Source organism: Coptis chinensis, chromosome 6 (genome assembly GCF_015680905.1).
Source record: "Coptis chinensis isolate HL-2020 chromosome 6, ASM1568090v1, whole genome shotgun sequence".
NCBI lineage: Eukaryota > Viridiplantae > Streptophyta > Magnoliopsida > Ranunculales > Ranunculaceae > Coptis > Coptis chinensis.
Genome location: NC_141461.1, coordinates 28,737,985 through 28,764,836, shown reverse-complemented (window position 1 = coordinate 28,764,836; position 26,852 = coordinate 28,737,985). Strand labels below are relative to the sequence as shown.

The window sequence follows — 26,852 nt, the reverse complement described above, 5'->3', positions numbered from 1 at the left end:
AAGTTCAAGGGTATTTGTTATGCATTCTCTTCAAGTTACTTTCCAAGGTTCTTGTACAAGCTCTTTCGTTCTAGGTCGGTTTCTTTAATTGTTTTTCCTTCGTTTTTAACAAGAGGGGTTTGCCTTCTTGTTGACTTGCTGAAGTTGAGCTGTCTTTAGAGTGCACGATGTCCAGGCAACGTGGAAATGCTCATGACGATGGAGGGGCGAGGGAGGCCTCCCCCCTTGTGATGGATGATATTGAATTTGTGCCTCGTCGTCGGTGCGATCATGGTAAGTGGAAGGCGGTTGTTGCTGGCTCGAGGAGTACCAAACGGTCCAAAGCTGAGGGTCGCTTTACTTCTGGTTCGTGCGAGCGAACTGGAAGTGTGGTGTTCAGGTCCCCTAGTCATAGGGGTGGGGGCGATCTGAACACGAAAGACCGTGGTGTACTAGGCAAGGGAAAAAGCATTACTGGTGAGAGCTCTACGATTGGGTCCTTGGGGAAGCGTGCTGACGACTTGGGAAGCGAGTTCTTCTATATTGGGAAGACAGGGAAGAAGCATATGGTTAAACGTTCTGATTGTAGCTTCCACTTGGCACCCATAGCGACTTGTCTTCTGGAGGGGATTGTGTTGGATGGTGACAAGGAATAGCTTGGAGATGAAGACTTGGGGAAGACTCTGGAGACCATGGACATGGCGTGTTGCTTGGTAAGCTCTTCACCTTGTTTGTTTTCTTGTTGTTTTATTGGCGGACGTAACGTTGATGTTCTGTGTGTAGTTCCTTGCTGGGTATGACAAGCTGAAGCATACCGTTTAACGTGTTGATAATGTCAAAAGTAATGTGGGCACAACCAAGGAAGAGCTAGTGAGCATGCGAGCCGTGTGGGAGGCTGATAGGAAAGAACTGATGGCTTTGAAGAAAAATCGTCAGAATGCTATAGATGAGAAATCGTTGCTGGTCAGCTCGATGATTGATTTGCAGGAGAAACTTGCTGTAGTGATTGAGTACGCTAAGCATTGTCAGTCAGTTGCACGAAAGACTCAGGGGGTGTATGACCGAGTGTGTAGAGATTATGCAATGCTGGAGGAGGGTACTTTGAAATGAAAGAAGAGCGCGATCATGGGGCTTTGGGCACAAATGTGCTTATTGTGCCAGGAGATGCCACTACAAGAAAATGGACTTGTAAAGAGGCCACTCAAGGTGAGTCTGCGCTCTATAAAAGATCGCTCTGTAAAAGATAGACATGCTTAATTTTAAGTTGCTAAAATTATAAAATCAAAGAATTAAAAACCAAAGGGTTTGTCATGATAAATTGATTTTACAAGTGGGGTCAGAATTGCTTATTAATTGAACCAGATGTAATCTTTATCTGGTCGGTAATTGCCTTCCTTTTGTATTTATAATTTCACCGAACATTGAATATTGTCTTTTGATGTTAAACTATTGTGAATATAAAATTTGAAGGAATCTCCATTGAAAATTGTTTTTTTGTTTTTCTTCTTTGACATTTTTAAAAATACTTGCAATGTGTAGCCTAACATGTCTTAAATCTTACAGAGGATCCTACACCTGTAGAACACAAAAATCTTGCTACTTGAGGAACTGATGTGCCTGATGATGTGGTTCTTGACCACAAAAAAACTTGCTGAATCACTTAAGAAGTTTTGTGTGTCCGTTGTTATTCCTTTTCCTATTATATGCTTATTGCGTCAACAGTTGGCTATATATGTACGTGTTTTTTGCTTGAAACTCAAATTTTACCTTAAGAACCTCTTGATCTCGACTTAAAACACATTCAAGCTTCAACTTATTTTGTGCTTGGAATGGTCTTCACCACTGCGTTTCATATTATTTTGAAAAACAATTGCTGCATTATCATAAGGGTGAGTTGCTTGTTTTACAACATTGAAAACAAGGATGAGAGAAAGAAGCATTATCAATGTCGGGATGAGGTATGCTATTTCTTTTACTCCGAATTAATAAAGATGCAACAAATTTAGTATTGATTATTTTGGGCGTTTCTTGTAGCTCATGTTGTATGCAGGATAAAAGGATGAGATAAAGAATAGCGGAAGAATAACCAGAGATTAAAAAAGGAAAGATTTAAGCCCCTTCCAATGGTGCGAAAAGTCAGGGCGTCTTCCTCCACGATTCAATGGTTAACAACGATCGACTTTGCACTAGAACGGACTACCCTCTAAACGACAATATAACTCTCTCTGGGGCGGAAGAAGAGAAGAAGATTTAAGTAATTGAAGACTTAACAAATTTAGTAGGGTGGAGAGAAGGGAGTATCCTCTGTTTAAGCTGGTGTGTATGGAGGCAAAGACGACTTACTCTTCTCTCTCAATATAGAAGCAAAGAGCGTAGATTTATACACGAGTTCTCTCTTCTTTCTCTCTCTATTCTCTCTCTTATGAACACAGCGGTGTTTATATAGAGGTATGATCGAATCATAGATGGAGAAGGACACCTCTCTAATTCGGTTTCACAAAACCAAATCGATAGAACTCTAAAACAAACAGCATTGAAGCCCAAAATTTTCGGTATTGATTATTTTGGGTGAGTCCTCCCTCCTAACACAAAAGCTTTTGTACCTCATAGGGCACGCCCTTATGTTAGAGGTTCACCTCATATACCTCACTTCCTAGTGGTGGTTCACCAATGTGGGACTAAACAACACACAAGTATTTGAAATACACATGAAGATTCCAACAGCTCATAGCATCGATTCTTTTATAGGTTACTGCTGAGGATATGGAGGCATATAGGATGAAGAAGGTTCGTCATGATGATCCAATGAAGGAGTTCATCAATTAGTTTCCCTCTGGCTTCAGCAGTTTTGAAGCGTTTGAGCAGATAATTTGGGTACGCTTGTACTTATGTCCATGATATCTAATGTGCTGTACAAATTACTTGTGAGGCTAGAGATAATTACAGTTTATTGTTTAAATTACTCATGAAAGATCTATTGTATCAGCATAGCTTGTGCTTCAATTCCAAGAATAATTAAAATTCCAGCATGGCAACTGCTTCAAGTAATATTCCTCTTCCCTTTTTACCTCTTTTTTGTTAATTGGATTGTTAGAAGATAAAAATATTTATTCTTTGGTTAATTTACAATTTAATCCAATTGGGCATTGCTTAGAGTTAATCATAAAGCTAGAAATTGTATATTTTTTTAGTTGCTTATAGATTACTTGTGTTTGGTTGGTTTGCAGTCTAGGGAAGATCATAGAAAACAAATAGAATTAGAAGAGGCGCGTAAAGCTGGGTTTGCACCAGCTGAGCTTGATGAAGATGGAAAAGAAATTAATCCTCATATTCCACAGTATATGTCATCTGCACCATGGTATCTTAATGCGGAGAGACCGGTAAGTAGTATATCTGTTTTATGATTTGTTTTTTTTCTTCTTCTTCTTGTGCATTTGCGTTATTATTAATGTATGTATTAAAACTTTTCTTTGTGTTCTGTTATGCTAGAGTTTGAAACATCAAAGGAAATGGAAGTCTGATCCAAATTACACTAAAGCTTGGTATGACAGAGGTGCAAAAGTTCATCAGGCGGAAAAGTATAGGAAGGGTGCTTGCGAGAAGTAAGTAGATTTTATTTTTGGTTTAATAAGTAAATGTCAATATTCTACCTTAGAATTTGGAGGTTTTATATTCCATCATTAGGTGGAGTAGACATAGTTTACACTATGAAATTTATCAAATGGAAAAATAGGTTCACTTTCTTTTTTGCCTTCAAAATATAAAAATGAGTTGTCAAAATCTTGTATACATATCTCATAGGTTCTTCAGATCAAAATACAAATATTGTTAGGCATACATCAAAATTTGATCTGAATAATCAACCTCATGTTTAGTTGTACTTATTGCCGTTAGTATAGCGAATATTTTCTTACTATGGTGATCTATCTATTTCAACGTCTGTACTGCATGTAGGTTTATAGAGTTTCTGATATGGAGCTTGTGAGAGTGCTTCCCAGTGCGTAAGACGAGGTTAATGTAACATGTTTCCATCCTTTGGTTGGAGGAGGTCGTGTTTCCATCCTCTTGAAATGTATTATGAATTGAGAAATAACATTGTTCATGCTTGTTATTTTGTTAAGTTCTTATGCAGTTATTCCTAATTTTTTGAAGCTTTGCAAGGTGATTAAGGTGATTAGTTTTGTTGATTGGAGGAGAAACGACCCAAGAATTAAAATATAATTTTTTTTTTTAAAAAAAAACAACTTTGCCACGGTCTATAGCCGAAGCCAAAACATCAAATCCCACGGAAAAAAGCCGTAGCCAAAACTGACATTTTCCCACGGACTAAAACCATAGCCAAAACTGACATTTTCCCTCGGACTAAAACCGTAGAAAAAACTAACTTTTTCCCACAGATTATCCAACGGTTTCTGCCCTGGCCATACCGATGGCAATAACTGATGCAAAGACTATCGCTATTGATAGGCTTTACCGACGGTCATGACTGTGGGCATACCATTTCCGACGCTACAAAAAGCCCATGGTCCTGCGATAGTCCAAAACCATGAGTGATCTCTACACTTCTACGGTCCAAAGATACGAATAACTCGATTCCGTTCGGTGTAGACTTCAATGTCCTTACTCACGTGATCATGCATATAGTTTAAGTAAGGGTTTTGTTCCACCTAAAGTCTAGGACAGCATACAAATCTCTAATGCTCTAAGTTAGGAAACATAGTGAGTAAGTTTTTTTTTATATTTTATGGTTGGTTATACTAAAACTATTTAGTTTTCTTCTAGGTTCTTTAAAGTTACATAACATACACACTAAAAACATAGTAAAAATCAATTTATAGAAAGGTGTGGAGAGTTAGTTCTCCTTATGTGAAAACAACCTCTATTGTTTGACTCTAGCTTATTGCATCTTACAATCTTTTAGAATTCATAGACAAATCCTAATCAGATTGTATTTTTGATCCCTAACAACATAACTTATCTCTAAGATTATATTGCTAGCATAAGAAACCAAGGAAATGACCTATCTCTAAGTCATCAACTTAATTCCTAACTAGACTCTACACCACTACTATTTTGGGTAGGATATAAAGTCTAGTTTGTTTTTCTTAAACAACTACTAGAAAATCAGTACAAAAGGGGTTCCTCACATGAGCATCATTAACCCTCCATAAAGGGAGGGTTCTAGCTCATGATTCTAGGATTGAATTAAAACTACAAGTAAGATAAGTAAAAATGAGAGAGAGAGAGAGAGAGAGAGAGAGAGAGAGAGAGAAAACAAAATATAACAACCTATTTTTACCTAAGGAAGAAGTTTATTACAAGAACTAGAAAGTGTTTTCCACCATTAAAATGTTACAAGCTTTTACAAAAAAAACTAACTAAAAAATAAAAAATAAAGACAAGGAGTGTAAAAGGAAAATAAAAGTCAAGGAAGTATATGCTACCACTCCCAAAATCAGCCCCCCTTTACATAAGAGAGCATTTTTCTCTTTTCCCACGTGAAACACTCCTCCCTCATTTACTTTCCTCTTATCCAAAACTAACCCCCATTTGACACCTCTCCTTTTTTTAGATAATCATCACCTAAATCCAACCACTTCATTAATTTCATGCAAGGTGTCAAATTTACACCAATTATTTGCACCTTTGTCTTGACTTTCATGATGACTCATCAAAAATTGCAGGCCCGCCTAGTGGGTCCATGTGCAGTGTCCAGTGGCGGACCGGTCTTTTGGCATTTTTATAACTTCCCGCCTATGCGTAGAGTTCGTCACAATGATCGTCTAGGTAGCTCACTCATCACATTTGGAGTCCTAGTTCAAGATATATGAGCTTCGGAAGTTTGACGCTTCTGTGCACGTAATCCCATTTCTGACTGGATTCTATACTGTTTGAGTCTTTGGGATTTAGTCCGGATTTTGTTGGGCTTCACATGGGCTTGATTGGAAAGCTTATGTATACTCCCTATTCCGTGCTTAAATGATGGCTTTATCATCATTTTTACATTAGTTGCTCTAACCTGCAAAAAGCACAAAGATGCGATTATTTCATGATTATTAAGCACAAAATTGACGGAAATGTTATGTCTCTACGGGGTTTTATAATACAGTTTTGGGTGCTTATAACACCACTCCCATACAGCACTTTGCTTGTCCTCAAGTAAAGAAGATACATTAAAACAGATAAGTGGCCAAAACTATGCATTCTAAACTAAGTCTCGTTTCGCAGAGTCTGGTTGCATTATCGAAATCTTCTCTATCAAAGGTAAACACCTCTTGTTCTCTAATGGCCGCCATTACTAGATCTCTTTCAACTTGAGGGAGTAGAGAAACCCTTCCTGCGGGGAAAAGCAGTGTCCTTCCACCCTTCTCCCTCACCCAAGCTCTCATTCTCTTACCTGCGCATTCAAATCACTCAATCACTCCCATATTTCTTACTCTCTATACCCCCAAATTCTTTGTTTGTCCTAGATCTACAACTTCTGGTGTGCTATGAAGAAGAAGAAATGAAAAAAACTCTTCTTTTCTCTCCTTCTGTGATGGTTGTTAGTTTTCTGTCTAAGATCTATAGATCTGACAGTGCAATGAGAGTCTTAGTGAAAGGTTTTGTTCCCACAACCCTTCCCATTTTGGATCTCTCATTTGGTTTCAATAATTTTCGGTTTTGGTTTTGTTTTTGCAGATCTAATATGCTTTACAGCAGTTCGAAGTCGATTTCTAAGAGTTTATTGCTTCAAATTCATCATTGGAAACATGTAGTGTTAAGGTTGTGTTCATTGAGTTATCCCCTTCATCATTTGTTGTTCAAGTCGAATGTTTCATTTTCTATTCTCTGAACACCTTGGTGTATTGATGCCTTGGCAAGGATTAATGTCAGGCCACCACCGCGCCATTGTAGTGCACTTGATGGGGCATTTTCTATTGGAAGCGTCAATCTGGCGATTAGGACCTTCGGGTCTTGGTTTTTGAAGATGCAGTTTGGAGATTTGAGCATTGAATGGATGGGAGTGGTGGTAGTAAAGTGGATACAGCTAAAACATCTCATGTTTGTTGGTGGCGGATTAGATGTGATGGCTGTTACGAGAAGTTTACATGGTTGTATAATTAATGTATTTGTTATGTTATTTGTTCCTTGTAATCTGTTTGGCTTGTGTGCTTACTGTAATCGTATTAGTTCATGAATGAAAAGTATTGGTTTATCGAAAAAAAAAAAAAAAAAAAAATTGCATTGACCGTATGCAACAAGGCCTTAAACCACTAGGAATTCCCTAGTGGACGAGTTATAGCCTCGTAAGAGTTTTCTAGAGAAGATACTCACAAACTTTATTTATACTACAATGACTCAGTAACAAAAGCTTGTTTATTTCCTAAATTAATCTCAGATATCTATACATCTCCTTAGCGGGGAACGAGAATTAATTCTTTTGAAACTCAAGTTAATATGCATACAATAATTAAAACATCTATATATGAACATGCATACAGTGATCTTTACATTGAAATGTACTAGCAGGGCCGTTTCTGGATCCTTTGGAGAGCGTACCTAAATGGTTCTCACAGGTATGTGTCGAAACACAAATTCACTCAAAATTTTACCACTCAGGTTTCGTTAACTCCAGTGTGCAGTGGGCACACGTTTCCTCCCATACTCGATGACAGTCAGAGGAGCCGAGGTCGATCAATCACATCTACTACTTATTATCACACCATCCTACTCCTAATTGAGCTAGATGTCTTTATTAGGTATTATGGGGCTTAGGTGGTAGTGTAGAAGAAAATGGAAATGGATAATCAAAAATGATAAGTATGAGAAAATAGGGTCTTCAAGATATTTACACTCGAGAAATCCTTGTTTTTTTTTCCTGCTTCTACCTGAGTTTTCCTACTTTGCTCTTAAGCCTTGTACTTATTTCACACACTAATTTATTTTATTATATATATATATATATATATATATATATATATATATATATATATATATATATATATTACTGTGATTTTTTTTTTTTAAGGCTTAAGAAACATGATTCTATTTTCCTTTCCTGAAGCAAGTAACTAACTTTTATTTGGGACAAGTGTTTCTCTTTATTTTTCTACATTTCATCCTATTTCTCATACTCATCACTTAGGTAGGTTCTTTTATTTGGGTTTAATAGATGGGTAAGGAATTTTTGGTGAAAGTGAAAGGTTTGATGAAAGATTCAGTGGAGTGACTAGCGGTAAAATTTGTAACAGGTAAGAATTTTTGGCTATGTCGATCTAAAGAAGGCCTAAATTCTTGCCTAGAGTTCGAGTGGTGATCAAGTAAGTAGACGCATGATTTTCTTTATTCGGAAAAACTACTCCTCTGTGTCATTAGTTCATTACTCACAAATCACTCATATCGAGGCTTTTGGTTAGACTCTCACAGGATTGATAGTTTAAGTAGACTAACCGTAGGTTCCAGAAACTTACTGCTATGTATAATCAATGATACTCAGTGCATGAATACTCATGAAAAGATGTAAAAACTATTGCGTACGCATCATCTTAAGTTTCTTAAAAACGAATCCTAATTCAAATGCTAATGTGAGACTTCTAGATAATTTTCATAATTGAAAAGGAAACAAGACTTTGTCACTAATTACATTTACTACAAGAAAATAGAAACTATATACAGACTACAAGTTGCCTAATTTTTTATTTATTATTTTTTTTTTTTCACAGGATTAAATCACCCCCAAACAGAGTGATACTTAGTTTTCGAAATAAAAATAGATAAAGAAAGGAATTACTTGATAACCGTTAGCAAAATTAGAGCTGGATTGTTGGAACAGAAAGTTGTGGTAACATAATATATTATACATAAAAAAAAAAAGAAAAATAGTAGCACACTATATGCAACTATATACAGTTAGATATATGTATAATTCCCTACTCAAGTTTACCATCCAAGATGTCGTGATGGTCTGATGTCTTCTTTAGTGAAATCCATTTTCTTAGCATCGCGCCAAAAGATAATGTATTGCCAAATGGTGGCCCATTCTTGTTCACCGGATTCGTTCAAATGTTTCAACATCTTATCATCGTCTAGATAACAACGAACATGTCTCAAGTATCGTGTAGGATGTTTCCATTGCCTAAACCTTAATGAACGAATTATCTTGTTTGTTGGACACATGGAATCTACCTTTACCCAGTCATGAAAAGTAGCTGAAAACTGTGGGAATACTAATCCTGAAAAGTGCGAGCTCATTTCAAATTGGAGATAACACAGTTTAAGATATCAAAGAATGCATGACCTTGAGCAAGTGCATTCAAGGCTACACATGCAGCATCATTGGCGGTCGAAAAATGCCAATCTCCCATGATGTTCAGAAGGACAAACAACATCGCATTTCCCACGTTCATGGTCATGTTGGCTAAGGGAATGGTGATGTCTGGCCATCTGCCAAGTTTAGTTCCTTCATCTTTAATTTCAAGACCGTCACCATATGTTGCGCGAAAAGCAGCCCATGAAAAGGAACAAGTAGAGTTGTGAAAAATGTATGGCCATATTGCTGCCGGCTCGTGATATGGAAGATCCAAAGTGAGGGCAAATGTTGGCTCATAAAAGACATGGTTTGTGCCACCAACTTGGATTGTGAATCCGTCTAAGAAAAAGCTAGGAGCAGCGTTAAATGCTGGTGTATCTCCCATATTATCATAAAAGTAGGCCGCCAAACTTGGAGAATAAGTTTGGTCAGGGCGAATAACAAGGGAAGACCACCCGATGTTAGTAATGCAATCACGAAAATGAAGGCCATAATCATCTGAATCCATCATAGCCTGAAAGGATTGCTCAGGAATGATTTTCGGAGGTGCCATGCTTGATGAAGATGCTACGTTGATGAAGAAGCCATTTGTGATGGAGTAGAGCGATGGGTAATGCAAAGATTCCTGATAGACTATCAATCAGTGTATGTGGGGAAGCATCCAAAATGAAGTAGCCACGTTGGGAATAGCAACGTGAGAGTCCAATTGGAAAGAAAGCAAGTATGTCACCCACACTTAATGGATAAAGATGGTTCTGAAGAAAAATGTCCAATACAGTTTGATTAGATGGATGACAGAGTATGGAAGAAGATAGACTCCTCCTGTAATCAAATTTAAAATACATGTTAAAATTTGATTATTGGATACAACAATGTGAATTCTGATAATTCTAATAGGTTTATCTTACCAAAGAGGACAGAAAGATAACAACAATATTAATCAAAGGAGTACATGACAAAAAACTTAATTAATAATAATTATTTTATTTATTTTATTTTGGGGAAAGTTGAGTTTTGTAAAAACATAACGCAACATTTTTTTTTTTTTTAGACAATCATGGATTAGGATGTGATAAGAGCCCAAAATTGTAGTTTCAACCCCTTAATAATAATGCTTTTAGACCAATTATGCGAGTAATAAATAAGAGTTAATGTTAATTACGTGATTTTATGTATTTCAAGCATGGAACTCAATTATGTGTAGAAATGTGCCACTTTGGCAATATAAAGGAGCAAAGAGTTGGTTGCTAAGAAGTTCTGGGATTAAAGGCCAAGACGGGCAGAAACAGCACACAAAAGTCAGCAGAACTTCCGAAGATCGTATCTTTGGACTCAGGCCTCGGAATTGGGCGTACCTTATGTCAAAACGACCAGCTCAAAAAGAGCTTTCCAATGGTCCAAATATTGACCCAATCAGAGGAGCAAAAGTAGACAAATATCTTGTTGAAGTCAAAGCCAGCTAAAAAGGGCCCTGTGGACTGAAGAAATTGGGCTTTGGGCTCGATTTTCCGGCCCAAAACATGGACCCTCTGCCCATGCACAAAAATGTGGATCTGGTCTCCTCCATTTCCACACACAAAACTTAGCTCTTAAGTATCAATTAGCTTAGGTTAGAAGGTAGCCATTAGAGTAGCCATTAAACCTTAAGTTCTAGATCTAGTTTTTGAGTTTTGAATTAGTTAATTAATTAGTTTCCATTTCATGTTCTAGTTTCATTCCTTGTTTTAGATTAAGTATTTGAATCATTGTTTATCATTGATTAGATAAATAAAATAGTTAGTTCTTGTCAAATTCGATTTTGTTATTTAATATTGTTTAGATCTAATTTGAATTCTTGTTATTCTAAAAATTATTAGTTGTTAATTTAGATTACAATTATTGTTTAGTTGAATTTAGTAAAGTTAGAATCTTTATATGATGTCTAGTTTTAATTCAATTGGAAATGACTCTTTTCATTTTTTTTATTCTTATTTCTTGAATTTTCGGAACTATTCACTATTTTAGGCATTAGGGGTCTGCGGATTCAAAGAGGAAAACACTGCAGTAAAGGTATTTGTAAATTTCAAACAATTCTGAAAATTTACAGGCGTAATTCTTAAGGTGTTATTGATTTACTGTAATTTTTCAGATTTTTCCTAGTTGGTTTACCTAGTGAACTAATACGATCTTTACAGTGCTGCATTTCAGTTTTCAAACCGTAAGTTTTTGAAAAATAGACAAGTAAGATTACTTAGGCAGTTCCAAAAATTCTAAACTTTTTACAGGAGTATCTATCCTAAGTTAGGAGTTTGCAGTAAAAATTTGACAAGGTTTTGATTTCTTTTGATCTCATAACTAGTGGAGTGTTTCCAGTGTGTTTCTGCAGTTTTGCAAACACTTAATTTCAGGAAAGACAGCCGATAAGGAGGGTTTGTAAAACTCCAACTACTCTAAAAGTTTTACAGTAATACCCATGATCTGTCAAAAGTCTCCAGTAAACTTTTGACGATTTTTGTCTCTGTTTTGATTGGTTAAACATTCGGTTGTTTGTATTGTGTTCGAAAACTGTTTCACAAACTTTGAAGGGTAGTAGAAGGACTTTCATAGCTCTGATTGATCTGAAATTTTACAGGCTACTTGATAGACATCTTAGCAATCTACTGTAAAAATTTCAAATTTTTTATAGAGCACGACCCGCGCCCATGCAAGGCCAAACCTGAGCGTGACCCGCGCCTAAAACACTGGAATTCCAAATTCCACCTGAGCGCGCCCTGCGCTCATCCGCCTGGACATTGTGTCAAGCACGAGCACGACCCGCGCCCTAGGTAGTCTATTTCCAAGCGCGCCCCGTGCTCAACCACCTAGAACTTGAGTTAGGCGGGGAGGCGACGACCCCTACTTAGGCTATTCTCGAAACTACCACTACGCCCTGCTGAATCTGCCCAATTTCCACAGGTTTGTTTCAAACTTCCATTTCTTCAAGGTTTTTAGTGTTCTAACTTGTTATACACACTGAGTACTGCGTAAACAAGACGCTATTTATAAGTGAAGCAAAGAGGCATTCAGGTACTCTTTTCTTCCACACCTCGCATCTCCTGTTAGAGGTTTATACTAGCATATCAGGATTGTTTGGAATGTTGTTGTGTTCGTTAAGATTGGCTTAGCCTTGCATGAGATTAAGGTCCAACCAAAGAAAAATGCCTAATGTAATCAACCGGCAACGTCAACAAACACGCCTTTCTAGTATACCATCAACTACACCTCTAACTAATATACCACACACACCACCTGAAGCATTGGCTGAAGAAAGAGAGTCTCCTCTCTCTGACTTTTACAAAGCCTTGAACGATAGCCCTAAATCTTGCATCGTTCTATCAGACCCAGTGGAAGATTTCCGAATTCCCCCAAATATATTTAATTTGTTACCCGTTTTTCATGGGTTATACCATGAAAAGCCTTATTAGCACATGCGTAGGATTGACCAAGTCCTTACTACATTCCACTATCCTACGGTTGGTGTTGAACAAATTAAACTAAGGGTATTTCCCTTCACTTTAGCCGATAAGGTGTCATCTTGGTTAACTGCACAAGCACCAAATTCTATGGACTCATGGGCTAAACTTGTTCAACTATTTATGGAACATTTTTACCTACCACTGAAGACTGATGAAATGCTTTCCAAGATTCATTTCTTTCGACAGAATCCTTATGAATCATTTTCAGAGGCTTGGAATCATTTTACCGATCTACTTATAGAGTGTCCACACCATAACCTTGCGAAAGACACGCTAGTTCGTGCCTTTTTCAAAGGACTGTTACACCACCACAAGGAGGTGCTTGACATAATGAATGGGGGTAGTTTCCTAAGTAAGGGAGCCTTAGAGGCTTATAAATTTTTAGAAGATCAAACTAAGCGTAATAATAACTAGGGGGTAGTGATGATATCTCCCGCAACGCGAGTTCTTCTACAACAGTTAAAGCCGCCGGTATGTTTGAGATGAAACCCGATCCGGAACTTAAAAATTTAATCGAATCTCTAACTTAAAAAGTAGAGGCTATTTTTGTTCAACAAACGCTTATCCCCGTCATGAATGTCAACTCCAATCCATGTAATTTTTGTTTGAGTCCAGAGCATCCTGACTCCTATTGTCCTTTCGCCTATGAGCAACAACAATCACAACAAGATAATGTTTGTTCTATTAATAGCGAACCTAACGCAGCTTGCTGACAAAACCCCAACTTCGGTTGGCGAAATAATCAACAACCTCCAGGGTTGTTTAACCCAAATGTTAGGCAAACAAACAATTACAACCAAGGTCCACCAAGGCAAGGACAAGGTCAGGGTAATTATAATTATAACAACCAAGCTCAACCACGACAAGGACAAGGTCAGGGTAATTATAATAAGTATAACAATAATAATTATAATGCTAATAGAGGTATCGTTCCGATAAATAATAGCTACCAAAATCCACCCATTAATAATCAACGTGACATAGTTCCTGTCACACAACTAGTAGCAAATACTACTCTACAACCGGATCGTTTTGATACCTTTATGCAATCTCAACAACAGATTTTACAAGCCATCCAACTTTCCTTACAGCAGTTAGCTCAAGAGAAAGTGCAACCCAAAGGTGTGTTTCCAGGACAAGCGATACCTAATCCTAAAACACCAAACACAGCCTTTGAGGTAAACGGTAATACTAGTAACGAAAATGCAAATGTAGGTGAGATAAATTCCATCACCACTCTCTGTTCAGGCAGAGTGGTGGATAACAAAGTAACTATGTCTATAGTTACCCCACCAGTAGTCCCTACACTAGATATTACACTAGATACCGAAACAGAAACTGATGATCCTACCATTGTAGAGGTATCAGTTAAACCACAACCTAAGAAACAGAAAGCAAAGATTAGACATCCGGTCGATCCATACGCTAAATATAAAGAGAAACCATCGTTTCCTCATAAATTAGCTATGTTAAACAAGGATACAAACTTTTGACGAGATTAGGGAAGTTTCTAAAAATCTAACGATAAACTTACCTTTTCTTGAGCAATTAAAAGTTACCTCACCATGCTAAGTTTCTTAAAGAGCTGTGCACTACTAGGCGTAAGACAAAGATTCCTAAAGACGCCTTTTTAACAGAACACAATGGAATAGTTAAGTACAAGGACCCTGGTCGTCTTACTGTACAATGCACCATAGGGGATACTCACACGACCACTGCTTTATTAGACCTCGGGGCGAGTGTTAATTTACTCCCTTATTATTTATATAAACAAATAGGTCTACATGAAATGCAACCTACAACAATGACGTTGCAACTAGCTGATAGGTCTATCAAGTATCCTAAGGGTGTAGTGGAAAACGTGCTGGTTAAGGTTCAAGATTTCTACTATCCTGCAGATTTTGTTATCCTCGATACAGAAGTCGCTAACAATTCTGTTCCAATCATTTTAGGACGCCCTTTCTTGGCAACTGCAAACGCACTTATAAAATGCCGCGAAGGTTCGATGTCCTTGTCTTTTGACCATCTTTCCATTGCGGTTAACGTTTTTAAGACGATCAAATAGTTGCCTTATACAAATATTGATGGAAAGGTTAGCATGATCGAGAGTTTAGCTCATGATTATTTCAAAACCACGTTTTCGAATGCCCAGATGCACGAATTCCTTTCCTTTGGAAGTTCCAACTTCGACAAATACTCCTTGGACGTAGAGGAAATTGAGAAAGATTTCCTTCAACTCTTTTGCAACTCTTCCCTGCCACCTCGCGAGTCCCACCCTTCCAACATCCATTTATCCCTTGATGCTATGACGAAAGATGAATTTTTCACCCTCTATCCTAGTGATTCTTTTGACCCACCTATTGAGGAATGTCTGATATATCTCAAGGCTTCTAATGATCTAGACCTGAGAGCTCTAGCTGACACTCATTCATCTTCCCTCACCAATATTCCCCACCTTACACCCTTTCAAAAGAACCTGGAATTTGCACTTGACCCTTTTGTTTCTTCTGTACTTAATAATTTTCTAAATTCTCTTAATACAAAAATAATTCCCAAGGGAAAGGAACTTGATACCTTCATTTTCAGAATTGAGACAGTTACCACCTACACCATGAATGAGTTTTGTGCCAAACCTACTTTCTCATTTCTTCTATTTCTTACGTCTAAAATTCATTCATATCCACCATATCTTCCACAAATATCCATTTTCTCACGATCTTTCACTTGGACACCCTCTCGTTCAAAGGTAAAAAGAAGGTGCATGCACGGTTACATTCTAGATCTATCAAACTTTGTTTTCGTTTCAATAAGTTGTGTCGTTGAGAATCTTGGTGCTTGATTCTATTTGGGGGTGCATTCCATGTTATTTATTTATGGAAAGACCCCCAACTCTTTAGGTTGTTGATATATGAAAAATAGAAGGGTATATATATATATACCAGTTATATTTTAAAGTCTTGAGTATCTTACTATAAACGGCTTAGTTTGTTGTTTGGTGTACTTCCTTTCATTTCCATATATTGGTAAGTGCACCATTCAGGTAACCAGACCCTCCTTATGGAGCGTGTGGCTGTAAGTACCGGATCCTAAGTCCACGTTAAACATAATTCACGTTTTCCACTCTTGCATGTTTTCTTGGATTTTGAGTCATGTTCTTCTATGGTGTGAATTATGCATTATTGCTTTATTGTTTTTCTTATATTAAATCTTATTCATAAAAAAAAAATTATTAAAATCATAAAAATAGTAGTTTAGAAAGTCTCAGGAATCTGACTTTAAAAGACCCGCTGCGCACGTGCCTTCCCTTCACATCAACAGTTCGCATTTTATTCTCCAAACCGCCATTAACAAACAACAAAGCTTCAAAACCTAACCTAAAAAAAAAACTCCTAATTACACCCACACCAATTAGTTAAATCCACCCCAAATCTTCTCCAAACTACACCCACCACCATCCCCACCAATTTAAACAACCAAAAATCACCAAAAATTCAAGAATTGTGAACTGCCGCGCCACCCATGAGCCACCACCATCATTTTTTTTTTGTAAGGTTGTTTCACCTTGGTTCCTACACCTTCTACAAACCCTCAACTCCTTTCAAAACTTTCAATGGCTCTAAGATGAAGAATTCTCATTTTGAACAAGCTTTTTATGGGCGACAATTTCCGCTTTTTCGTGATGAGATGATTTGGAGGAATTGGAATAGGTTGTGGTACTCAACAAATAATTTCTACCACTCCGATTTGGTCAAACAATTTTATAAGAAGAGAGAGTTGGATGGTCGAAAAGTTTTCATGAAGATGGCTGGGGTTAGAAGAGAATTATCAAGAGAGAAGTTGGTTGAGATTTTAGGCATTACGCCTGAACACCACCTCGACGCCACAGTGCAGAAATCCCAGTATACTAGAGTTCTTACATTGATGAACGACACTCTCATGGAAAGTCAATACAATACGACTTCTCATTGTGCTCGACAGTCATCTTTGCGAACCAACCAACTGGCTGTAGCTCAGTGGATTGGTAAGAACGTCATTGGGAAAGAGAAAGTGAGCAACATCGGTTTGACATGTCTGCACGTTATCTGGATATTGCAAGAGAGGAGGTATGAATTATGTATCCTCGAGTTTTTGATAACTATGATTAGAGGAGTTGGGAAGAGTATTGCACCATTCCCTGCTTTAATTAAGAAGATAATGTTGTCTTGGGGGCGGTTTTAGGCTATACCATATGTACTAAGGGTAATATTATTATTAGACCATTGCACATTGGTCAGGGATGGTACCGTCCTGAACCCTAGGCCCCCAAAACATAAAGGTTAAGCCACGATCGGCGGATTGGGTTCAGCCCCAGTTTCCACATGAAAGTTGCCCGATTTAAGTTGTTTGTGGTGTTTTGTTTTTTTTTTTCGCCGGTGTTGTCGACCGCGTTCCTCTCGACTTGTACATTTGTATATAAAATTTGTAAATAAATAAAAACTTCTTAAAAAAAAAAATGGGGGGTTGCATTCTGTTTTTACAAGATTCAACCCCAAATAAAAATAAAAGGTTTGAATATGCCTTAGCCATACTCCATTGGATGACATTTTTAATGCCGATCATTTTCACATCTCATTCGCTCAATTTGGAGTTAAAACGAAGCGTGAAATTTCACGTTTGAAATTTCGGGACACTTCAGGACATAAAGGGAATTTCTGGAAATCATTTGGGCTTGGGCCGAAAATTAGAACCCGACCCAAATCACGAGTCAAAACCCAACGGTCAGATACCAATAGTCAGATGCCCAACGGTCAGATTTTCCATTATAAATCCAACTCTCCTCTTCCACTTTCACTCATCCCCTTCTCTCACTCTTCACAAATTCTCATTTTCTTAAACATAATGAATCTAATCGAGCGATGGGAAAAGGAGCAACGCGAATGGGCTATCACAGTATTCGTGATAACAGTGTTTATCATTGTACTACTGTCACTCATGCATAACATGATCCAGAATATCTAAATCTATGTAACCGACAACTCTCTTTCCTTCTGTCATTTTGTATATTAGTATGGTGTGTTAAATAATTCTCACATATTTGTACGATTTACGTATTAAATGGAGAAGTTCCGTATTAACTATTTGTGTGTATTAGTTGTATTTTTACCTATTAAAAAAAATCAATCAACAACTAAGAAAACCATAACAAAGAAATTACCATCCAAATCTCACCAAAATAATTCTATCTTTACTCATGGTGTTCAAAGAAGATCGCGCACGCTACACGATACGCATAACATTTGTCACACAGGCAGCTCGATTATTCTATTCATGTTCTATTACTGAGGTATGATCATAAATTCTGAAATTATGGGTAGGTCTAACTGCCATGTGAAACCTTCCCCCATACTTTCTATTATTTTAATATCTCATTAATTGTTTGTGGAAATCTGACATGAAAAGACTTACTATGGATACCCATTGTTGCTTTTCATAAAGGTCGGTGTAACAACAACACATGAGTCACTTGTGTTTTCATATATTAATTTTGGATTTAACTAAACTTGGAATCCTCATTGGTACAGACTCATAGATTGCCTATAAATCTCTTCTTTTCAGCCATTCTCTTTCAAGCATTCTTCACTATACTTCCCTCCGTAATACTTCCAAATGGATCAACCAAGAAAAATAATGTCTGAGAAAGACTACCTGAAATTTTTTGAAGATGGCCGGTTTTTTCCTTATTTTGACACTGAAATTGTACGTCGAGGATGGACGCCTCTTCTATATCATTCAGCAGCTGGTTATTCCCAAGAATTGGTTATGATGTTATACCAATTTAGCAGAACTGAAAATGGAAAATGCTATTTCAATGCCTATGGACGACGATTGGAATTGACTAGGGAAATTATCTCCGACATACTTCAAATCCCAATAAATACCCAGGAGTTCCTTTTTCCAAAGTCATCATTTGATTCCGTCAAAACTTTACTACGAGCTACCGTATCTCATGGCGAAGTCAGAAATAGACATCACGTTGTTCTTCAACGCTCTTTGAAACAGAATCAACGAGTTGTGCTCCACTGGTTGGGACACAATGTGGTAGGTACATCACACCAATCAGAAGTCACAAAGTCTCAACTTCACCTACTTTGGGTTTTGCAGACTCAAATGGATGATTTTTGTCTAATCCAACACCTCTGGAACATGATCACCAGGAAAACAAAAAGGTCGGCACCTCTACCTACTTTAGTCACACAGATTATGATGCGTTGGGGTTATCCAAGAATTTCTCCAGAGACACCCCTTCAAAGAGCAAATATTAGTGTACTCCAAATAGACTACTCCGTTGGTTTTTGGACTCCTGACACTCTGACAGATGAACAGAACGACCCAAGCTCAAACTCTGAACTTTACTTTGATGAAAATGTCATGCTAAATATTTTTAATCCCATGGGAGGTATTCAATTTCTTCATCACGGCATGCAGGAACTATACGCTCGTCAGAATATCATCATTACAACTCTTAAGGATTTCCAAGAATGTCAAGCAATACATGATGTTGAACAGGAGGAAATCTTGGAAAATCATTCTCAGTCCTTGCAAAATCACGCTCTCCTAATGGAGAATCAAACTACACTCTCTGCCAGCCAAGGAGACATTCAGATGCAGCTCAGACAACAAATTGAAGAACTAAACACTGTGGTGCACGATATGCGTTTCCAGTAGCATCATACTAATCCATGATTTTCTTATTAAATAAAAATTGAATAATAATACTAAGTCAATAAATAAATAATCGTATATATTATTATGTTTTTCGTCGTATTATGAATTTTGTTGCTATCTTTATGTATTCTTTTGAAATGCTTACTAGAGTTGTCATCATTTACGTTGTGACTAAAATAATTTTAACATGTGATTTTCAATGTCATTATAGGAGGGTCTATTTTCTTCCATACTCATTTATCCATCCACTTTGCCTTTATCATTGCCCATTTCTTTACTTCATCCACCATGGCATTGATAACTATAAAATGACGTAGTCTACCTACGTAATGAACTACGAATCCAAAACGTAAGTAAACTAGAACTATTCTTTTACGAGTCTATTATCAAAGCTTCTACTCTCAATGCGAATTGCACTAAATGGAGTACGAAGTTCGTTCCACTCCTAGTTCCCTAGCATGGATTGTTTTCTAAGTCTAACTAGTCAGCTTTTAAGTCAATGAGAGCTTTACTGAAGGGTGTTATACTACGATGAAACTAAAATGAGTCTACGTTGAATTTAACTACGAATACTATGGAAATATGCTTGTTTTTGAATCTAGATAAAGGATTAGAGGGGAATTGAATCCACCTCGAATCCAACTTAATAACCTAGTATAGATTCTTGTATCTCGATTCTCACGTTCTTACGGCAAGAAATTCGAGTTCTAATCCCTAGTGTTCATGGCATTTCTACCGAGTACTAACTAGCATGTGAAGTCGTCTACCCATTCTCATGGCGAAACACGACTTTCTAGAGTGGAATAGAATCTACAAACAATTCTACACTAACAACTAAGTTTTCATCAAGGCTTCATCAACCCTCTAATGGAGGATTTAGCCTTGATTCATCAAACTAACAATTCCCATTAAATCTAAACTAAACATAATAAAAAGATTCTAACTTTATGCGATTTCACTAAACAATAATCGAAATCTAATTAATAACTATGACATGATAACAAACAATAATGGAATTTAGATCTATAAATCGAAATTGTCAAAATAACTATTTTTATTATCTAATCAATCAAGAACAATAATTTGAGAGTTTAATCTAAAACAAGAATTGAAATGAAATTAAACTTAATTAATCTAATGAAAACTAGATCTAGAATTAAGGTTTAATGGAGGCTAACTAATCTAATTTATTTTCTAACCTAACTATCTACCATTAACAATGAACTAAGCTTTTGTTCTTATACATTCAGATCCAAAAATCGTGCATGGGCTTGGAGCCATGTTTTGGGCCGAGAATCGAGCCCAAAACCCAATCTTCAAATCCAAAAGGCCTCTTCAGCTGCAGTTGACTTCCACAGACTTTTCGTCCACTTCTGCTCCTCTGATTGGGTCAAGGCTTGGACCATTGCAAAGCTCTTTCCGAGCTGGTCGTTTTGACATAAGGTAGGCCTCAATCCGAGGTCTGAGTCCAAAGATATGGCATTCGGAAGTTCTCACTGACTTTTGCTCCTTTATCTCGCTAAAGTGGCACATTTCGCACATAATGGACTTTGAAGCCCTCAAATGCATAAAAACGCGTGTCAGTGTTAACTCTTACTTATTATTCACATAATTGGTCTAACAAGATGATTATTAAGGGGTTAAAACTACAGTTTTGGGCTCTTATCAAACCACCCCAAACAAAGATTTTGCTTGTCCTCAAGCAAAGATGAAAATTAGAATAAGTGACCAAAATGGAGTTCTACCTAATCTCGTTTCATTTGAGTCGCGATTGCATTGACCATATGCAACAAGGCCTTAAACCACTAGGAATTCCCTAGTGGACGAGTTATAGCCTCGTGAGAGTTTTCCATGAAGGTACTCACAAACTTCATCTATACTACAACGACTAAGAAAATAAAACTATTGTTTCCTTATTCATGCTCAACTATCTATACATCTCTCTAGCAATTACATAAGAATAACCAAGTCAGAAACCTAAGTTAATATATGCATAATAATCTATCATCTACAATAAACATATACACAATGAGTAGTACTATAAAATGTTTAGCAGGTTTGTTTCGAGAACTTCGGAATAGCGTCCTTAAGTAGGTTCTCACAATAATAGTCAAGAAACAACACTCGATTTTTCCACTCAAGTTTAAGCTACTCCGATTAATACAATGGGCACACTTTACCTTACAATCTCAATGACAACAAGGAAGCCGGGGTCGATCAAACACATCTGCCACTTACTATCACACTAACCTATTCCTAATTGAGCTAGAGGTCTTTATTAGGTGTTACGGAGATTAGGAGATGGTTTAAGAAGGAAGGAAATGGATATTCAAAAGGACAAGTCTGAGATAATAGAGTCTTCAGATTATGTAACTTAGAAAACCTTGTTATTTTCTTTTGCTTCTATACTTTGTTTCCATCCTTAGCCATATTTTTCTTTTTCTTTTCTTTGGCTTTTGACTCCCTTTTATTCTATTTTTTTTGGAGTTTTTATTTTATTTCTATTTTTCTTTTCTTTGGATGGAAACTTCTTTTCTTTATTTTCTGAAGCAACTAACAATTTTTGTTTACACAGGTTTTTCTTCTTCTTTCTTCACTCATTCTATTCTCAGACTTATTCTAAATTGGGTAGGTTGATTTATTCTTTTTTTTTTTTTATTTTGTTTTTGTTTTTGTAACAGGGTAAAGGAATTGTGGTTTATGGAAGGCTAAAGAAAGGCTCGGAGGGGCTGACTAGCGGAAAATAATTCATAGGTTTGAATTTCGGCTATATCGATCCAAAGAGGGCCTAAATTCTCGCTTAGGATATGGTTTAGTGATCAAGCAAGTGGACGTGTGATTTCTCTATCCGATTTTACTTCTCCCTTTGTGTCATTTCTCAAATGTTTAGCTCATATAAGGCTTTTAGGCTATATTCTCACAGGATTTGTAGAATAAGTACTCTAGCCTAGATTTCAAAACTTCTTGCTAACAATCATAGATACTCATGTAATATATTTATAGATAGATGCAAAGATTATTACCTACGTATTAACCTCGTTTCTAACAATTATTACGATGCAACAACTATGTGAGACTTCTAGATTGTTAAGAGCATGGAGAAAGAAAACAATACCAATATTCCTAAGTGTATAGCATAAACTTATTTATTTATATTTTTAAATTTTTGAAATTTTAACTAGAAAACAAGTGCATATTATACATATCTATATCCTAACAGATGTCTTAATTACACGTGTTTCTATGCCCCAACAAAGAAACATGCTTTGTCCTCAAAGCATTTAAATAAAGAGGGTAGAAAAATACCATGGAAACGCCCGAAATTGTGGAACATCTGCAAAACAAGGTTAGAACATACTAATATAGGAAATACAAAAACCGACGAACTCTATAAGAGTTCCACCCATTATGGGGTTAATGAAATGAAATTGCTTGGGACATGCGAGGACACTTGAAAAACTAAAACTTACCTCCACTCCCCGGACATGCATATTATCTACCCAATAGCATCATGGGTCTTGTATTTCAGTGGGCATGGCAAGTCCAAGAACAATTGCTAGCAAGACCCATAAGCGGTTCCTAGCCTACGTGTGTGATCACCTCACAAACCAAGCACCATAAGTAGTGCTTTGGAACAAATCTTTGAAAGACTGTTACGGTATTATTATAGGAGATGTCATCTCAAAATTACGCTCTGGAATAGCTATGAATGATCCGGAAACTACCCGAAAAACAGGAATTTTTCTGGTCCACGGAAGTCGGTAGGCGGGCGCGCTCATATAAAGCGAGTCGCTCTGAAAATTTTAGAATTCCAGTGTTTTAGCGGGTCAAGCGCTCAACATGGCGCGTGGCGCTCTAGGTCCGATAGATGAGAGGGCGGCGCTTTCGGCTTGAAGCTTGCGGCCTTCGAGCAAAATTCAGAACAAAAATATCTGAGCCTTGAGTGCTCTGTAGAAAGAAGTCGCTCTCAGAGGGAGCGAAAAGCTTTCGGAGTTGCTGAAAATTGAAAAATGAGACGAAGCGTGGGAGTGAAAGGTGAGTGATGGAAATTAGGTGTAGTGTGGGTTGTGAGTGTAGAATGAATGAAGTTTATATAAAATCATCTTTGGAATAGATAACACCACCCCAAACAGTTTGGGAAGGTGGGATCAACATTAACTAATCACGCACAATGAAAATAACGACATTATATTCATATTGTCATTCAAACAACATTTCACTACAAAAGTCAAAATTAACTACTGAAATTTAACAACGTAACATCCTATCTACTAAAAATAATAAAAGACAACATCAAAACAACAAACAAGTAGAAATCTAGCTACTCTTCAAGGGAGCGAGGTGGGGTAAGAATAGGAATTTAAGTGATCAAGAATGGAAAAACCAAACACTTACACCCCAAACAAATTTTTTTTGAAAACAGGTTTGTAAAATTTGTTTTAAAACGGGGTCTTTTAAAGTCGATTCGAGACTTGCTAGATTACTATTTTTATAGCTTTAAACTTTTTTACTTTTTATGAATTAGGTTTAATATAAAGGAAAACAATAAGCAGTAAAGACATAATTCACACCATAGAGAAACATGACTCAACAACCGAGAAAACATGCAAGAGTGGAAAACGTGAATTATGTGAAACGTGGACTTAGGATCCGGTACTTACAGCCACACACTCCATAGGGAGGGTCCGGTTACCTGAATGGTGCATTCACCAATATATGGAAATGAAAGGAAATGCACCAAACACAAGAATTGAGTCGTTTATAGTCAGATACTCGAGACTTTATCTAAATATATGTATGAATATGCAGTTTATCATATATCAACAACCGAAATAGTTGTGGATCGTTCCATAAATAAATATCACGAAAAACATATCCAAACACAATCAAGCACCAAGATTTCCTCTCTGGCCTAGTGGAATGGAATGCCGAAGTCGAATAGACCTATAACATAACCGAGCATGCACCTTATGTTTCATCTTTGAACGAGAGGGTGTCCTAGTGAATAAGTGTGGAAAAGTGAATGGTTGTGGAAGATATGGTGGATTGGGATAAGTTTTAGAGAAAAGCATGGAAAAAATGAGGATGTGGGTTTAGCACAAAACTCATTCATGGTGTAGTTAGGGACCTGCCTCAAGTCTGAAAATGAAGGTGTCAAGTGGTTTATCCTTGGGAAGTATTTGTTTACTAGGTGGATTTAAAAATCATGAAGCCGCAGGGGGAGAAACTAAAGGATCGAGTGCAAACTTCGAGGTTCCTTTGAAAAGGTGGAGGGTGGGGAATATTGGTGAGGGAAGGTGAATGATTCTCAGCTAGAGCTCTCAAGTCCATATCATCGAAATCTTGATATGTGCAAGACATTCCTCAATAGTTGGGTCAAAAGGATCACCGGGATAGAGATGGAAAAATTCATCTTCCGTCATAGTATCAAAGGATGTATGGTTGTTGGCAAGGGGGACTCGCGCTGTGGTAAAGAAGCGGTGCAAAAGAGTTCGAGGAATTCTTCTTCTATTTCGCCTACTACCGTGGAGTCATTGTTAAAGTCGAATTTCGAAGGAAAGGAATTTGTTAATCTGTTTCTCTGAAACATGTTTTGAAGTAATCTTGAGCTAAGCTCTCGATCATGCTAACCTCTCCATTTGTAGATGAATCGATACCGTGTCCTAGTTTTGAAAACATTTACTTCAACGAAAAGATGGCCAAAGGACAAGGACATCGAACCATCGCGGCGGTTTATGAGCGTTGGCGATGCCAATAAGGGGCGCCTAAAATGATAGGTACAGAGTCGTTAGTGAGTTACGTGGTCTAGGACAACGAAGTCGGCCGGTAGTAAAAATTTTGGACTTTAACTAGCACGTTTTCAACCACACCCTTAGGATACTTAATAGACCGATCGGCTAATTGCAATGTCATTTTAGTAGGTTGCATCTCCTCTAGACCTATTTGTTTATACAAATAAAATGGGAGTAAGTTAACACTAGCCCCAGTCTAATAAGCCGGTCGTCGTGTGAGAATCTCCTAAGGTGCATTGTCTGATAGGGACGACCAGGGTCCTTGTACTTAACAATTCCATTATTTTCAGATAGCGTTGGGAATTGTTCTGTTAAAAAGGCGTCTTTTGGTATATTGGTCTTACGCCTAGTAGTACACAACTCCTTAAGAAACTTAGCATGGTGTGGTAGCTTTTAATAGCTTCGAAAAGGAAGGTTTATAGTTAGATTTTTGAAAACGCGTTCCTAATCTCCTCATAATTTGTATCCCTAGTTAACATGGCTAATTTTTGGGAAACGGTGTTTTCTCTCTATAATTAGCATATGGATCAACAGGATGTTTAACCTTGGCTTTTTGTTTCTTAGGTTGTGGTTTAACCGGGTACCTCTACAGGTTGTAGGCTCTTGGTTTCTATTTCGTATCTAGTTCGATATCCGCTTTTTAGGGAGTATCTTGATGGGGTAACTATAGGCATAGTTACTTTGTTATCAACCACTCTTCCGTAAACGGAGTGGTGATGGCATTTAGCTCACCTACGTTTGTAGTTTCCGTACTAGTATTACCGTTTACCTCAAAGGCTGTGTTTGCTGTTCTAGGGTTGGGTATCGCTTGGCCTGGAAACACGCCTTTTGGTTGGGCTTTCTCTTGGGCTAACTGTTGGTTTAAATTATTAACAGATTGTAGAATGTGTTGGTTAGATTGAGCCATGGTTTGGAAAAGTTGTTGGCTCACTTGTATGAAGGTGTGTCAAGACGATCCGGTTGTGTGGGTGTAATAGTCACGGGTGGTGTATCGTAACTATGTCGCGTTGATTATTTATAAAGCGGATTGTGATAGTTATTATTTACCTAACGATACCTCTATTAGCATTATAATTATTATAACTATATTGACCTTGTGCTTGACCTTGTCGAGGTTGTGCTTGGTTGTTATAATTATTATAATTACCCTGACCCTGTCCTTGTCCTGGAGGAGCTTGGTTATAACTGTGTGTTGGCCTAACATATTGATTATTGTACCACGGAGGTGTGACTTGTTGGTTATTTCTCCAACCGGAAGTTGGGATTTTGTCTCCAAAGGCGTTAGGTTCACTATTAATAGAACAAGAATGTTCATAGGCTATAGGGCCGATGGGAGTCGGATGCTTTCGGGACTCAACCCTAAACTACATGGATTTGAATTTACATTCATGACGGGGATAGGCTTTTGTTGTACGTGAAATGGCCTCAACCTTTTAGTTAGAGATTCGATTAAATTTTTAAGTTCTAGATCGGGTTTAACCTCAAACATACCGGTAGCCTTTAATCGTGGAAGAAACTAGCGGAGCGGGAGTAATCGTCACTACCCCCGGTTGTTATTTAAGCTTAGTTTGATCCTCTAAAAATTTGTAA

The 26,852-nt window shown here is 37.3% G+C and overlaps 1 long non-coding RNA gene across 1 annotated transcript; it reads left to right on the top strand.

The window, feature by feature from the left end:
* Positions 1-2,725: 2,725 nt before the first annotated feature.
* Positions 2,726-4,084, top strand: LOC147492451 (uncharacterized). Its single transcript, XR_015199597.1, has 5 exons — positions 2,726-2,853; positions 2,966-3,023; positions 3,207-3,359; positions 3,469-3,581; positions 3,934-4,084. It is a non-coding gene; the product is annotated as an uncharacterized LOC147492451 (long non-coding RNA).
* The last annotated feature ends 22,768 nt before the right edge of the window (positions 4,085-26,852 follow it).